This window comes from Rattus norvegicus, chromosome 7 (genome assembly GCF_021556685.1).
Source record: "Rattus norvegicus strain SHRSP/BbbUtx chromosome 7, alternate assembly SHRSP_T2T, whole genome shotgun sequence".
NCBI classification, from domain to species: Eukaryota; Metazoa; Chordata; class Mammalia; order Rodentia; family Muridae; genus Rattus; species Rattus norvegicus.
The window spans coordinates 41,240,431-41,255,166 of record NC_141540.1 but is presented as its reverse complement, the minus strand read 5'-3'; the positions used below and the strand labels follow the sequence as shown (position 1 = coordinate 41,255,166).

Genomic DNA, 14,736 nt, shown 5'->3' with positions numbered 1-14,736 from the left:
CAGCATTTGAAACTTTTGCAATGGTAGGAGGAGACTTTGGTCTAACTGGTGACAGCTAGTAAGGAGAGCTGTCTGGGGTCTAAAACTGAGAAAGCAAGCTACAAGTAGCAAAAGCTAGAAACAGCAGCTTCCTCTATCCTGAAAATGCCAGTTAGGAATGCTAGCTTTTAAGGTCAAAGATGGTCGTGAGACAGCAGAAATAAAACGCAAGTATTGGAAGGTAGGCAGGAGCCAAGCTCTCTCTCTCTCTCTCTCTCTCTCTCTCTCTCTCTCTCTCTCTCTCTCCACTCAAAGTCTTGATATGGCAATTTTAAGCAGGAAAAATTACACCGTATCATTTAGTTTAATAAAATACTATTCTCTGGTCACATTATAGAAGACAAACAGACTGAAGGAATCTTGGAGCAAAAAGAGGAACATTGCCAGGGCAATAGTGACTCTCAAATGTTGCTGGTCCAGACCAAGGAAGAAAAGAATGGAAAATTCTATGAGGCACACTACTGGATGGAATGTAGGGAAGGGGAGAGAATGGCAGAGTAAAAGCTTACTGCTAGTTCAAGCAGAAGGTCACCTCATAAGTTCTGCTACAATAAACAAACCCAGTGTATGCCCTGTAGAGCTTCTCATGAGGTTTGCCCAACGGTTGCATCTAAGGTCATATTAACCAGTCCAGATGTGCTAGGGGCATGTATTCTATTTCTTTTTCCTTTTAACTTTTTTCACATTTATTTTATCCAATATAGAATAGCACTCGGGAATGAGTTTCCATACTGTGCATTAATCCGTGCATACGTTGTGTAATGTTTAAACACGTCTTCTCAAACATTGGTCATCTCTTTATAGTGAAAAGCTTCAAACTCGCTTCATGCAGCATTTTTAAAAGCGAGATCTCAGCCGCCCTCCCAGTGGGTCTTTTACCCATACAACTAACTGAAACATGGGTTTTCTATATCTTGCCTATGGAAAAAGAGTAGCACGATGGATTGTGTGTCTTGACTGGCAGTAAGGCAGAACATTTATTCTTGTATGCACTAGCCCCTGTCTTCTGTATGTCTGCCTATCGTGTGTCTGTCTTGCTACTTTGTGAAGTCTCATGACTGACCTCTGGAAAAGATTGGGCATCCTTTAACATTCTTGGCACTGGCTGTCTGTGCTTTGGACTACTCGCTGCCTGACCCTACCTGCCCTTGGGGGTTGGAGGTGAGATGGCCCGGATTCAAAGACACTGACTCCAGAAGCAGGTAAAAGCTTGTCTGTCTACTGCTGCAAGCTCCTTTAATACCCTCTACCTGGGCCCTTTGGTCCTAAGAAAGCATCTCATATAAACAGCAGCTTCCAATTAGCTGACATTGTTCACATCAGCAATCCTTGGTCTCTCAGGCAGTCTTCAACTAGGTCCTCCTGCAGATGCCTTTGTAGCTGTGTGCCCCTGGTGTTTTTGTAGATGTGGCTGCCCCTGGTCCTCCTAGAGGCACTGTCACCAGAGTTCACAGAGTAAGTGATCTCACTCTTCCTGCTCACTTGGCCTCCCTTTGGTTGTCAACCTGACAAGATCTAAAATCACCTAGAGCATAGTGTTTTGGGCCTATGTATGAGAGAGCTTCTAGATTGTGTTAACTGAATTGGGAAGACCCTCTGTGAATGTGGGAGGCCCCTTTCCTTCCTCTAGGCTGAATTTAGGGAGAATGAACTAAGCACCATTTTTCTTATGAAGTAGGGACCAGCTGCTTCACTCCTCCTGCCAGCTTCTCCCTAGCATAACGAACTGCACTCTCAAACTGAGCAAGAACAAACCCTTCCTTGCTTTATACACGAATGCTGTCACACCAATGGGAAAAGTTACTAGCATACTCTCAATTCTCTGCCTCTCATGCCTTCTTGCCTTCCAATTTCTGACTGGGAAATCCAATTTCCCACAGTGCCCCAAGTGGTCTCTTGCATTTGCTCTTCTATTTCTTCCCTAAGCATTCTAAAGTCTCGGTATTCAGCTGTGGATGTTCAAGCCAATGGCTCCAGTTATCTACTCTATATTTTCTTGTCTACATCCAGTAGACACCGTCATTATAATATGTCTGACGTGCAGAACCAGCTAGTCATTTCCCACGGCTTTATCTGCCTCCATGTTACTATTTCTACCAATACAGGCAACCATCTGGGTCACTGAGCTCTATCTTTCTGTATTAATTTATTCATCTTTAGAAGGCACACTAATAGGATCCAGCTTGTGTCTACTCGGTCCTGTACTTCTCTCTCCTTAGCCCCGCACCCCTCCCAAGTCCTGTTGGTAAATTCTATGGGACTGCTTATGTGGGGAAAACTTTCAGATCTATCATCACCTTCCTTTCCTGAGTCTGCTTCTCAGCTCCTATTTCCTCCGTCAGTTTGTTATGTTTCATCCCTCACCTCACTGAACTCTTGGTCCTCACAACTGGTAGAGTAAATCATCCCACGGCATGGATCTGACCATGTGGCTTCCCTCTCTAGAAAACCACCGTTGGTAGCCCTCCAGCCAGAAATCCCAGTCTCCCTTCCAACACTCCACAGACTACATTGTTTGGTGTTCTGTCAATTTGTCCTGGAGAGATATGAACAAAATCTCTATCCATACCAGATAAGCTGCTAATAACAACAACAACAACAACAACAACAACAACAACAACAAAATAAATAGTAACACTTGTACTCAAGCCTAGATCAGCAAGCCAATCAGAATAACCTGGGTTACCTAGAGAAACATGGGTAAGGGATTACCTATAGCAGTGTTCAGTGAGGAGTCCGATTGGAGCATGACCAACGTGTAGGGAGCTCCAATGCTGAGGAATTTCCCCCACCAGCAACCATTTATTCCTATACCTGCAGATGGGTGGGGACCTCGTGAGCACCTCCCTGCAGTCCGTGATGGAACACTATTGGGCCCTCTGCAGACAAGCCAAAGCTGTTGAGAGAGGACAACCAGCATGCCATGGAGGGAGGACAGAGTTTCACAGCATTTGGCTTTCTTTAGAATACATGTATGTGCAGGCATATGTGGAGGGTCGGAGGCGGATGTCCACTCTCTTTCTCAATCATTCCCTACCTTATCTGTAGAGAGATGATGTCTCACTGAGCTGTAGATCACTTATTTGGGTAAGCTGGCTGGCCAGCAAGCCAAGGGATCCCCTAGTTCTCACCTCTAGAGCACTTGTCACCAGGCATTTTTGAGCATGGGTTCTACCTACACAGAAAGCACCCTTCCTTCAGAGCCATGTCCCAGCCCCATCATCCTTTTCTATGAGCATTAGAGTCGGCCTGCATCCTCACCAATGTCTGCTGCAGGGAGGCTGTAGTTCTCACAATCCTAATCCCTGTGAAGTAGAAGCCCATAGTGACTTATTGCCCCTTTCCAGATCGACTGGAAACTCTGACGTCTATCACATGCTTACTGTCTGTTCATATATCTTATTTATTATGGAATGATTCTTCATATTTTTTCTTCTCAATTTTTGGTCTTATTGATTTGTGGGATTTTTTAATATATTCTGGTTATGAACTCTCATGCGATGTACATTTTTTAACATTTCATCTGTGTTTCCCCTTTCATTTTTAATGTCTCTTATGATGAAAGGTTCAATTTGGACAAAGTCCAGTTTATTCTTTTTATTTTCTTTTAATCTAAGTGCCTTGTTGATCTAAAGACGACTCTTCTGTTCAAGTACGTAAAGCCCATGATGTTTTGAGAACAGACACTGACAGGCTCTTCTTAAAACATATAAAAGTATGGAAGATTTAGACATTTTAAAAATGGTATTAAAAATTGAAAAGCAAATTTGAAGAGTAAAGCTGCTTAATTTCAAGAGTTTCTACTAAAGAACCCTAAGAAGATTTAAGTACAGTAATTTCGTGAGAGCCAAGCAATAAGTCAACAGAGTGGAAGAGTATATAGAAGTAAATTCATACAAACAAGATCAATTGATTTTTGTCAAGGGAACCAGGACTACTCAATAGATAGAAGAAAGTCTATTAACCAAATTGTTCTTGAATGTCAATATGATACATAAAAAATATCCACATCAACTTAGCTCGTACCTTAGCAGACACCTGTTACACACTTGCGAGTCAGAGTCAGGACTGCTGGAAATTTGAAGCCAGTGTTATCAACAAAGTGAATCCCAGGTCTCTAAGGATGCATAGAGAAACACATCTCCAAATGAAAAAATTAAACAAAGTCAAATTAACTGTTACCCATAACTCACATGTGCATACACACACACACACACACACACACACACACACACACACACACGCCATTCCTATAATTCTTTCAATTGTTGGAGGGTGGTGTGTGTGTGTGTGGGGAGAGAGAGAGAGAGAGAGAGAGAGAGAGAGAGAGAGAGATTTTAAGTATATATCTGCTGTGCCTATGGAGGCCAATGATTGACACTGAGGGTGTCCCTTAATAGTTCTCATTGTAGTTTTTGAGACAGGGTCTCACTGTATGTGGAATTCAGCCATTCAGCTAGACTAGCTGGCAAGGAATTCCTAGGGAGCCTACTGTGTCTGGCCCCTCAGCACTAAGATTACATGTGTGTGAAAGATTAGGTTTTGGTTTTTATGTGGCTGATGAAGATTCAAAGTCCTCGGGTTCTACAAATTTTGTTTTGTTTTGCTTTGTTTTGTTTTTTGATGTAGTCCCATCTTTTATTGTGCGCATGAGACTGAATTAATTATCACCAGGAAAATTTTCATCCAATTGTGCTGTGCTTAAATATGCCTAAAACAAAGTACTTAAGGTCAGACTTAGAAGTTTGAACCAATGTCTGCTATTTAGTCATATTGAATGAAACTAATTTTTTTGACATTTTTTCTTTTATTGGATATTTTTTATTTACATTTCAAATGTTATGCCCTTTCCTGGTTTCTCCTCCAAAATCATGCTATCTCCCTGCTTCTATGAGGGTGCTCCCTCCCTCTCCCGCCCACTTACTCCCTCCCATCTCCCCACCCTGACATTCCCCTACACTAGGGCATTGAGCCTTCACAGGACCAAGGGCCTCTCTTCCCATTTACAAGGCCATCCTCTGCTACATTTGTAGCTGGAGCCATAGGTTGATCCCTGTGTACTCTTGGGATGGAGATTTAGTCCCTGAGAGCTCTGAGGGGTCTGGTTGGTTGATATTGTTGCTCTTCTTATGGGGTTGCAAATACCTTCAGCTCCTTCAGTTCTTTCTCTAACTCCTCCATTTGGGAACTCTGTACTCAGCTCAATGGTCGTCTGCAAGCATCTGCCTCTGTATTTGTCAGGCTCTGGCAGAGCCTCATAGGAGACATCTATATCAGCAATCCCACTAAAATCAAGGACTAGACAATACTACCACTTTCTCCCAACCTATTCAATACAGTATCGAAGTCCTAACTCGAGCAATTAGACAAAAAAAGGAAGTCAAAGGGATACAAATTGGAAAAAAAAGTCAAAATATCACTCTTTGCAGATGATATGATAGTATACTTAAGTGACCCTAAAAATTCTACTAGAGAACTCCTACAGCTAATAAACAACTTCAACAAAGTGATTGGATATAAAATTAACTGAAACAAATCAGTAGCCTTCCTCTACTCAAAGGATAAACAGAGTGAGAAAGAAATTAGGGAAATCACCTTTTATAATACTCACAGATAATATAAAATACCTTGGTATGACTCTAATCTATAAGATGATGTCATTATGCAGGTGAAAGCAGGTATAGGATAGAATGAGGCCTGTCATTGGACAAGAAGAAAAGATGGGTGGGAAAAAAGTTTTAGAGAGGAAGAGACTAGAAGACTGAGAGAGGAGCCAAGAAAACATGGAGGTGGATGTTAATATTCTTCTCTGCACGTATTACAGGTTGCTATGAGTATTTTTAAGGAATGGATGTGTATAAGATTTTGGGTATCTAGATGAGCAAACTATGTCTTATCTAGGTGGGCAATTATATCTTATCAGTTGAATCAGAGGTTATTGTGTTATGTGCTGTTTCGTGTAGCAATTTAATTAAGTTCAAGAGAGTATATGGTAGCTGGACATACTGGGCCGCCATGGAATTGGGATATGTATGTCTGGCATGGTGACAACCTGCCTTGGGAACTAGATGGGTAGAGAAATTGTTGCTGGGCTCAGAGAGTAGCCATCGGCAGTGTGATATGGGATGGAGCATAGCAGGTAAGACGCTTTGTTGCCTGAGATGAAAATATCCCACAGATGTTTTATGCCACTACATGCCAGATATAGTGCAGGTTAAAAGAAACCTCTATTTTAATTTATGCCAACACTAACCAAACAAGTGAAAGATGTGTATGAAGTTCAAGTCTCTGAAGAAAGAAATTGAAGAAGATCTCAGAAGACAAAAAGATCTCCCAAGCTCATGGGTTGGCAGGATTAATATTATAAAATTGCCCATATTGATGAAAGCAATCTACATATTCAATGCAGTTCCCATCAAAATTTCAACTTAATTCTTCATAGAGTTAGAAAGAGCAATTTACAAATTCATTTGGAATAACAAAAAGCCCAGGATAGCAGAAAACTATTCTCAACAATAAAAGAATTTCTCGGGGAATCACCATCCCTGACCTCAAGCTATATTATAGAGCAATTGTGATTAAAAAAAACTGTATGGTATTGATACAGAGACAGGCAGGTAGATCAATGGAATAGGATGGAAGCCCAGAAATGAACCCACACACCTATGGTCACTTGATCATTGACAAAGGAGCTAAAACCATCCAATGGAAAAAAGAGACAGCACATGGTGCTGGTTCAACTGGAGGTCAGCAGGTAGAAGAATGCAAATCGATCCATTCTTATCACCTTGCACAAAGCTCAAGTCCAAGAAAATCAAAGACCTCCACATAAAACAAGAAACACTGGAACTAATGGAAGAGAACGTGGGAAAGAGCCTTGAACACCTGGGCACAGAGGGAAATTTCCTGAACAGAACACCAATGGCTTATGCTCTGAGGTCAAGAATCAACCAATGGGACCTCCTAAAATTGCAAAGCTTCTGTAAGGCAAAGGAAAGTATCATTAGGACAAAATGGCAACCAACAGATTGGGAAAAGATCTTTACCAATCCTACATCCAATAGAGGGCTAATAGCCAATATATACCAAGAACCCAATTTTGCTATTATTAAAGCTTATTTTCACCTAAACATTTTTCCTCTTTGCTGTTCTTTGGCACATTAGCATCCTTCATGGTTAAAATCAAATGTTAGCTTCTTTCTGAAGCTCTTTGTGACCCACACACACACCATAGACTATTTATCAGACACTTCGAGCACTCACCTTCTACCACTTCAGACAATGTGCTGTGGTCAAGTGTGCACATGTATGTGCATGCATGCACCCTAAGCACAGTCTAAGAGAATCTTTTACTGGACCTTCTCCTGTTTGTCACAGAATCCTGTGAGCCACATAGTAAAGATACACTGAACTTTGCAATCAAATGTGTCCACAGAGCCAATGCACAGCAGAATATAATGTGCCACAGAAAAACAGCGAGAATGTATTTCATACTTCATGCAGAACTATGAGAAAAAATAGGAAAGGAAAGGGGAAAGAGGGCTGTTGGTTTCTAGCAGTGTGGACAGAGACAAGCCAAACATAAATGTATTACAATAACTCTGTCAAATACCCAGCCACTAATAATTCCCAACCAAAGGGTTGGGGATTTAGCTCAGTGGTAGAGCACTTGCCTAGCAAACGCAAGGCCCTGGGTTCGGTCCCCAGCTCCGGAAAAAAAGAAAAAGAAAAAGAAAAAAAATAATTCCCAAGCAAAAACCCATCAGCAAAACTGGACAGGACCTTCCTTGAGTAGCTATGAAGCCCTTATCAAAAACCAATAAAAACTATATTGTTCTCTTGATGAGAACATTCACAAGAAACAATAGAAAAATAATCAGCCATTATATGACCTTCCCCTCAATATTTGTCTATGTTCATCTATTTATACCGACCATGTGGCAGGTCCATACTCTACTCTTCTTTGCCAAGGTAGACAATTGGATTTACTTTGCATTTATCACTGTTAAACTTTTTGGTTGATTTTTACCCTAAACCTGATGTTGTGATTCTTCTCACTTTGTCTAAGACTCAGCTAAGTCAAGAACGCAATGAGTTTCTGACTCAGAAGCAAGGAGCCATTCTGAAGAGCAAGACGAGATGGGAAGACAATAATGGTAAGAGACAATTTTTTTAAGTGTTCAGATTTTAATTTTGGTTGAACAACATAATGAAGCCTATTAAGATCTCATCTTGTTTGTGAGACTCTGTTTCAATAGAGCCCTGTTGATTTGAAATCATACCTTTGTTTCAAAGGGCGAATTGTTCTAGTTACATCAGCGTTTTAAGGTTGACTTTTTTCCCCCCACGGAACTATATTGTGTTTGACAGAAAGATGGGTTTTCAGTGACTAAGATAAAAAAAAAATAATAACACAGAAACGCGGTTGTTTTATTGCACAGGTGCATTTATTTTTAACAGTACGCTGTCTCTAAAGTACTTAGATGAATAAAGTTATTACCCTTGGATTATTGTTCTCTCTCACCCCAACTGTTAATAAGATTCCTTAGATGTGCTGAACTACAGAGCTAAGCCATTGCTGAAGCTTTTCCTGATTCCACACTCAGCCATCTCTCGGGCTGATCCCCTCCTTCTCTCTTTTCCCCACTGCAGTTTCTTTCATTTCACCCAGCATTCACAGGAAGAAGCAGACTAAGTGACTTGGGCTGCTCAACTGTGTTTCCTACTCTGGGGAAACCCATAAATATCGGAAACATTCTCCTCTCCTTAATCATCTGTTCCTCAGGCCACACTTGCCAGCCCCTGTCCTTCTCGTTTGACACTAACATCCTCGGCTTCATCTGTGTATGTAATATACGGGGTGTTGAGTTGAAATGTATTTTGGGTTTTGGCTACATTATGCTTCACACACACTAACTACATGTCTCTCTGTAACAGTTCAAATGAACACAGTTGGGAGTGGAGAGATGGCTCAACAGTTGACTGCACTTGTGGCTTCTACAGAGGAGTGGAGTTGGGCACCCACATCAGATGGTAAAACACTCTATAACTCCGGCTCCAGGTGAGCATACATTCTCTTCTGGTTTCTAAGCACACACATACGTACACTTCACACATCCAGAGAGACATACGGGTACATAAATAAGTGATAAAGTCTGTTTTTTAACTTAAGAGTTTTTATCTCTGGATCCATATAAATTGAACATTTTATTGATTCAAAGAGTTTATGTGTACAATTTCTTTTTAAATTTGAGTTTATTATTTATTTATTTAATCATTTATTTCCGGGATAGAGTAAGGCATGTCCCATGGCATATGTGTGGCAGTCAGAGAACAGCTCTTGGGAGTTCAGTCTCTTGTTCTACCATGTGGGTTGGAGGGTCAAATCTTGCCCTCAGGAATAGCAGCAATCACCTTTACCCACTGGGACATCTCACTGACCCCATTCTCCATACTTTTGAGAAATGGTTTTCTTCTGTATATTCTTCTATTTCCATTTAAATGGGAAAAAATCCATTGTGTTTACATAAGAGAAAGACAACTCAAATCATAGGCTTAGGAAGCATTTCAGAGAGTATCGAATTATGAATAAGGAATGCCATCACAGGGTACAATGTAATCCAGTCTTTGCAGATGAACTCAAATTCTCGCACAATCAGGATTACATCACAAAAGAAGGGCCTGCTCTGAGATAATGGTAATGGAGTCAATGACTGCTTTTAAATCAAGCATAATTCTGACTTTTGGGAAAAGCACATCTATCTTTGTGGGCCTCTTTCTTCAAAGTAACTTCTGATAATTGGAGGTGATTGTGTTTGTTCCTTCAGTGAGGCATGTGCTTCTTAACGTCTGCTAGGAGAAAGATTGTGAAGTTAGAGGAGACGAGGAGAATTAGACTCAAAATTTGCCTCATTTCTTGTTTTTTGTTTTTTGAGTAACACAAACATGGGGAAAGTGGCATTTTGCCACTTTTAAAGCACAAACCTAGCCCTGAAGTAAATTCCAACTCTTCAGTCTTGTATGTTTCAAATAATGAGGGACAAGAAAGATTTTCCTAATGTGTATTCTAAAAAGTCAACACCCATAGGAATTGGGTGATCTCATTGTTCATTAAAGTAATTTGAAGTATTGTTCTCTGTTAATGTCAGAGAAGTAAACTGAGAAGCTTAGGAAGGATACCAAGACTCACAACATAAGGATATCACCTTTTTGTTCCTGAGTGACCATTTGGTTCATGATTCCAGTCATAGAAAAAGTCTTGGTCTTAGCTGACCACATACAAGAGCTATTATTAAACCAAAGGACCTGATGTTTCCAGCCTCTTAATATATCTCCTCCCCGATTTCATGTTGCAGTTCCCAAGACTTTTGTATCCTATTTTGGAATGCTGAAATACCTTCAAATTAGTGTCATATTTTTTGCCTGAGTCTGATAATTTATTCCTAACTATACTTTGCTCTGGTTGTTTAAAAATATTTTAATAAATGGATGTAGCGGAGAGAGAGAGAGAGAGAGAGAGAGAGAGAGAGAGAGAGAGAGAGAGAGAGAGAGGCCTATGTCTACAAGTAAGTCAAAGCTATGAATCTCCCAAATGATACAGTGACTAGCTGCATGGGCACGCAATGGTCTAATTTTATAGCTAATCTCACAATTAGCCCGTTCGGTGACTTTAGCACTATGTCAAACTATATGTCATGACAAGGATGGTTTAGAATTTACTGTGATTCGCTTCTGAGAAGACAGTGTACCTTACAAGTAGAAAGAAAATGAGTCTACATCATCAGAATGTAAAGAGAGCTGGCCAAAGGAAAAGCACTCTCCTAAGGCCCAAGGGAATATTTGCTAAGCCCAGAATAACCAAACTAAAACCTTTTTTTCCAAAGAGGTCAGAGTCCAGCGGAGAAATGGGAATGAATATAAATCATGATTGTACAAAGCCTGGCTTATGTGGCAGAAACACTGTCTAAACAGTGATTCATTCTGACAGGGGTAGGGGTTGAGAAAAGCTTCCCAGAAGGAAGTAACATTGACTTTGGCCTCAACGGATCAATTAAGCAGAGAGAAGAAAAAGACCCTGAAGGCTGGGATTGGTCCTTGCAATAAAGATGCAGACTCTGGAGGAAAAAGCTGGACAGTATTTAAATGGCAAAACTCCTTTTTTTTTTTAATGGGTGAAACATGGTGATGCAAAGGACATCTGCCCAAATTGAAGGAAGTGGTGAGCTGAGACCCTGAGAGGCTGAGTTCCTGATGGTAATAAAACTCGATTATTTAATAACAGAGCCTTAAGCAGGATAGCCCGGCTTCTTTGTGTTTAGCTAGGATGTTTCAAGTGACAGTATCTAAGCACCAGGAGGCTAACCGGCTGCAGGCAAACCAGTGAGAACTCATTTGCAACTGTTTAGGGAAAAGCAAATGGGGTAGGCCTTGACTCTCTAAGACACAGTGAGGAGAGAAGACAGCAAATTGCTCAGGGAATTTGGAGGAGTCTTAACCTCTGAGATTGAATAATAGACCTCCATAGAGGGAGGGAGGAAAAGGTCAACTAAAAACCCTGAGGATGACCACAAGACCTGAAAGTGGAAGGAGAGGCTATTCTCCAAGAAGACGGGGTTATCAGAGATGGGAGGGGGACAAGAGGCTGATTGAAATAAATATGATGGAAACACATATGTGTGTATATGCATGGCTGTATCATAATAAAACTTGTTATGTGTAAGTAATACATGCGAAAAAAAACCACTAGTATGCATAATATAGACATGTTATAGAAGATTTACCTTCTGTAGTTTCCTGGTTGGATCTCAGATAGACACATTCACCATGGTGACTTAAAAAGCCCCTCTGTCACCCTGCATTCTGCTGCCTACAGGAAACACACCTCAGAGACAAAGACAGACATTACCTCAGAGTGAAAGGCTGGAAAACAATTTTCCAAGCAAATGGTCAGAAGAAGAAAGCTGGAGTAGCCATTCTAATATCAAATAAAATCAATTTTCAACTAAAAGTCATCAAAAAAGATAAGGAAGGACACTTCATATTCATCAAAGGAAAAATCCACCAAGATGAAGTCTCAATCCTAAATATCTATGCCCCAAATACAAGGGCACCTACATATGTAAAAGAAACCTTACTAAAGCTCAAAACACACATTGCACCTCACACAATAATAGTGGGAGATTTCAACACCCCACTCTCATCAATGGACAGATCATGGAAACAGAAATTAAACAGAGATGTAGACAGACTAAGAGAAGTCATGAGCCAAATGGACTTAACGGATATTTATAGAACATTCTATCCTAAAGCAAAAGGATATAACTTCTTCTCAGCTCCTCATGGTACTTTCTCCAAAATTGACCATATAATTGGTCAAAAAACGGGCCTCAACAGGTACCGAAAGATAGAAATAATCCCATGCGTGCTAACGGACCACCACGGCCTAAAACTGGACTTCAATAACAATAAGGGAAGAATGCCCACATATACGTGGAAATTGAACAATGCTCTACTCAATGATAACCTGGTCAAGGAAGAAATAAAGAAAGAAATTAAAAACTCTTTAGAATTTAATGAAAATGAAGGTACAACATACCCAAACTTATGGGACACAATGAAAGCTGTGCTAAGAGGAAAACTCATAGCAATGAGTGCCTGCAGAAAGAAACAGGAAAGAGCATATGTCAGCAGCTTGACAGCACACCTAAAAGCTCTAGAACCAAAAGAAGCAAATACACCCAGGAGGAGTAGAAGGCAGGAAATAATCAAACTCAGAGCTGAAATCAACCAAGTAGAAACAAAAAGGACCATAGAAAGAATCAACAGAACCAAAAGTTGGTTCTTTGAGAAAATCAACAAGATAGATAAACCCTTAGCCAGACTAACGAGAGGACACAGAGAGTGCGTCCAAATTAACAAAATCAGAAATGAAAAGGGAGACATAACTACAGATTCAGAGGAAATTCAAAAAATCATCAGATCTTACTATAAAAACCTATATTCAACAAAACTTGAAAATCTTCAGGAAATGGACAATTTCCTAGACAGATACCAGGTATCGAAGTTAAATCAGGAACAGATAAACCAGTTAAACAACCCCATAACTCCTAAGGAAATAGAAGCAGTCATTAAAGGTCTCCCAACCAAAAAGAGCCCAGGTCCAGACGGGTTTAGTGCAGAATTCTATCAAACCTTCATAGAAGACCTTATACCAATATTATCCAAACTATTCCACAAAATTGAAACAGATGGAGCCCTACCGAATTCCTTCTATGAAGCCACAATTACTCTTATACCTAAACCACACAAAGACCCAACAAAGAAAGAGAACTTCAGACCAATTTCCCTTATGAATATCGACGCAAAAATACTCAATAAAATTCTGGCAAACCGAATTCAAGAGCACATCAAAACAATCATCCACCATGATCAAGTAGGCTTCATCCCAGGCATGCAGGGATGGTTTAATATAAGGAAAACCATCAACGTGATCCATCATATAAACAAACTGAAAGAACAGAACCACATGATCATTTCATTAGATGCTGAGAAAGCATTTGACAAAATTCAACACCCCTTCATGATAAAAGTCCTGGAAAGAATAGGTATTCAAGGCCCATACCTAAACATAGTAAAAGCCATATACAGCAAACCAGTTGCTAACATTAAACTAAATGGAGAGAAACTTGAAGCAATCCCACTAAAATCAGGGACTAGACAAGGCTGCCCACTCTCTCCCTACTTATTCAATATAGTTCTTGAAGTTCTAGCCAGAGCAATCAGACAACAAAAGGAGATCAAGGGGATACAGATCGGAAAAGAAGAGGTCAAAATATCACTATTTGCAGACGACATGATAGTATATTTAAGTGATCCCAAAAGTTCCACCAGAGAACTACTAAAGCTGATAAACAACTTCAGCAAAGTGGCTGGGTATAAAATTAACTCAAATAAATCAGTTGCCTTCCTCTATACAAAAGAGAAACAAGCCGAGAAAGAAATTAGGGAAACGACACCCTTCATAATAGACCCAAATAATATAAAGTACCTCGGTGTGACTTTAACCAAGCAAGTAAAAGATCTGTACAATAAGAACTTCAAGACACTGAGGAAAGAAATTGAAGAAGACCTCAGAAGATGGAAAGATCTCCCATGCTCATGGATTGGCAGGATTAATATAGTAAAAATGGCCATTTTACCAAAAGCAATCTACAGATTCAATGCAATCCCCATCAAAATACCAATCCAATTCTTCAAAGAGTTAGACAGAACAATTTGCAAATTCATCTGGAATAACAAAAAACCCAGGATAGCTAAAGCTATCCTCAACAATAAGAGGACTTCAGGGGGAATCACTATCCCTGAACTCAAGCAGTATTACAGAGCAATAGTGATAAAAACTGCATGGTATTGGTACAGAGACAGACAGATAGACCAATGGAATAGAATTGAAGACCCAGAAATGAACCCACACACCTATGGTCACTTGATTTTTGACAAAGGAGCCAAAACCATCCAATGGAAAAAAGATAGCATTTTCAGCAAATGGTGCTGGTTCAACTGGAGGGCAACATGTAGAAGAATGCAGATCGATCCATGCTTATCACCCTGTACAAAGCTTAAGTCCAAGTGGATCAAGGACCTCCACATCAAACCAGACACACTCAAACTAATAGAAGAAAAACTAGGGAAGCATCT

The 14,736-nt window shown here is 40.2% G+C and overlaps 1 long non-coding RNA gene across 1 annotated transcript in view; it reads left to right on the top strand.

Moving 5' to 3' along the window:
* LOC148004638 (uncharacterized) overlaps nt 1-14,736 on the top strand; it is a 266,612-nt gene that overhangs the window by 86,005 nt on the left and 165,871 nt on the right. The gene's annotated exons all lie outside the window — the stretch shown is intronic.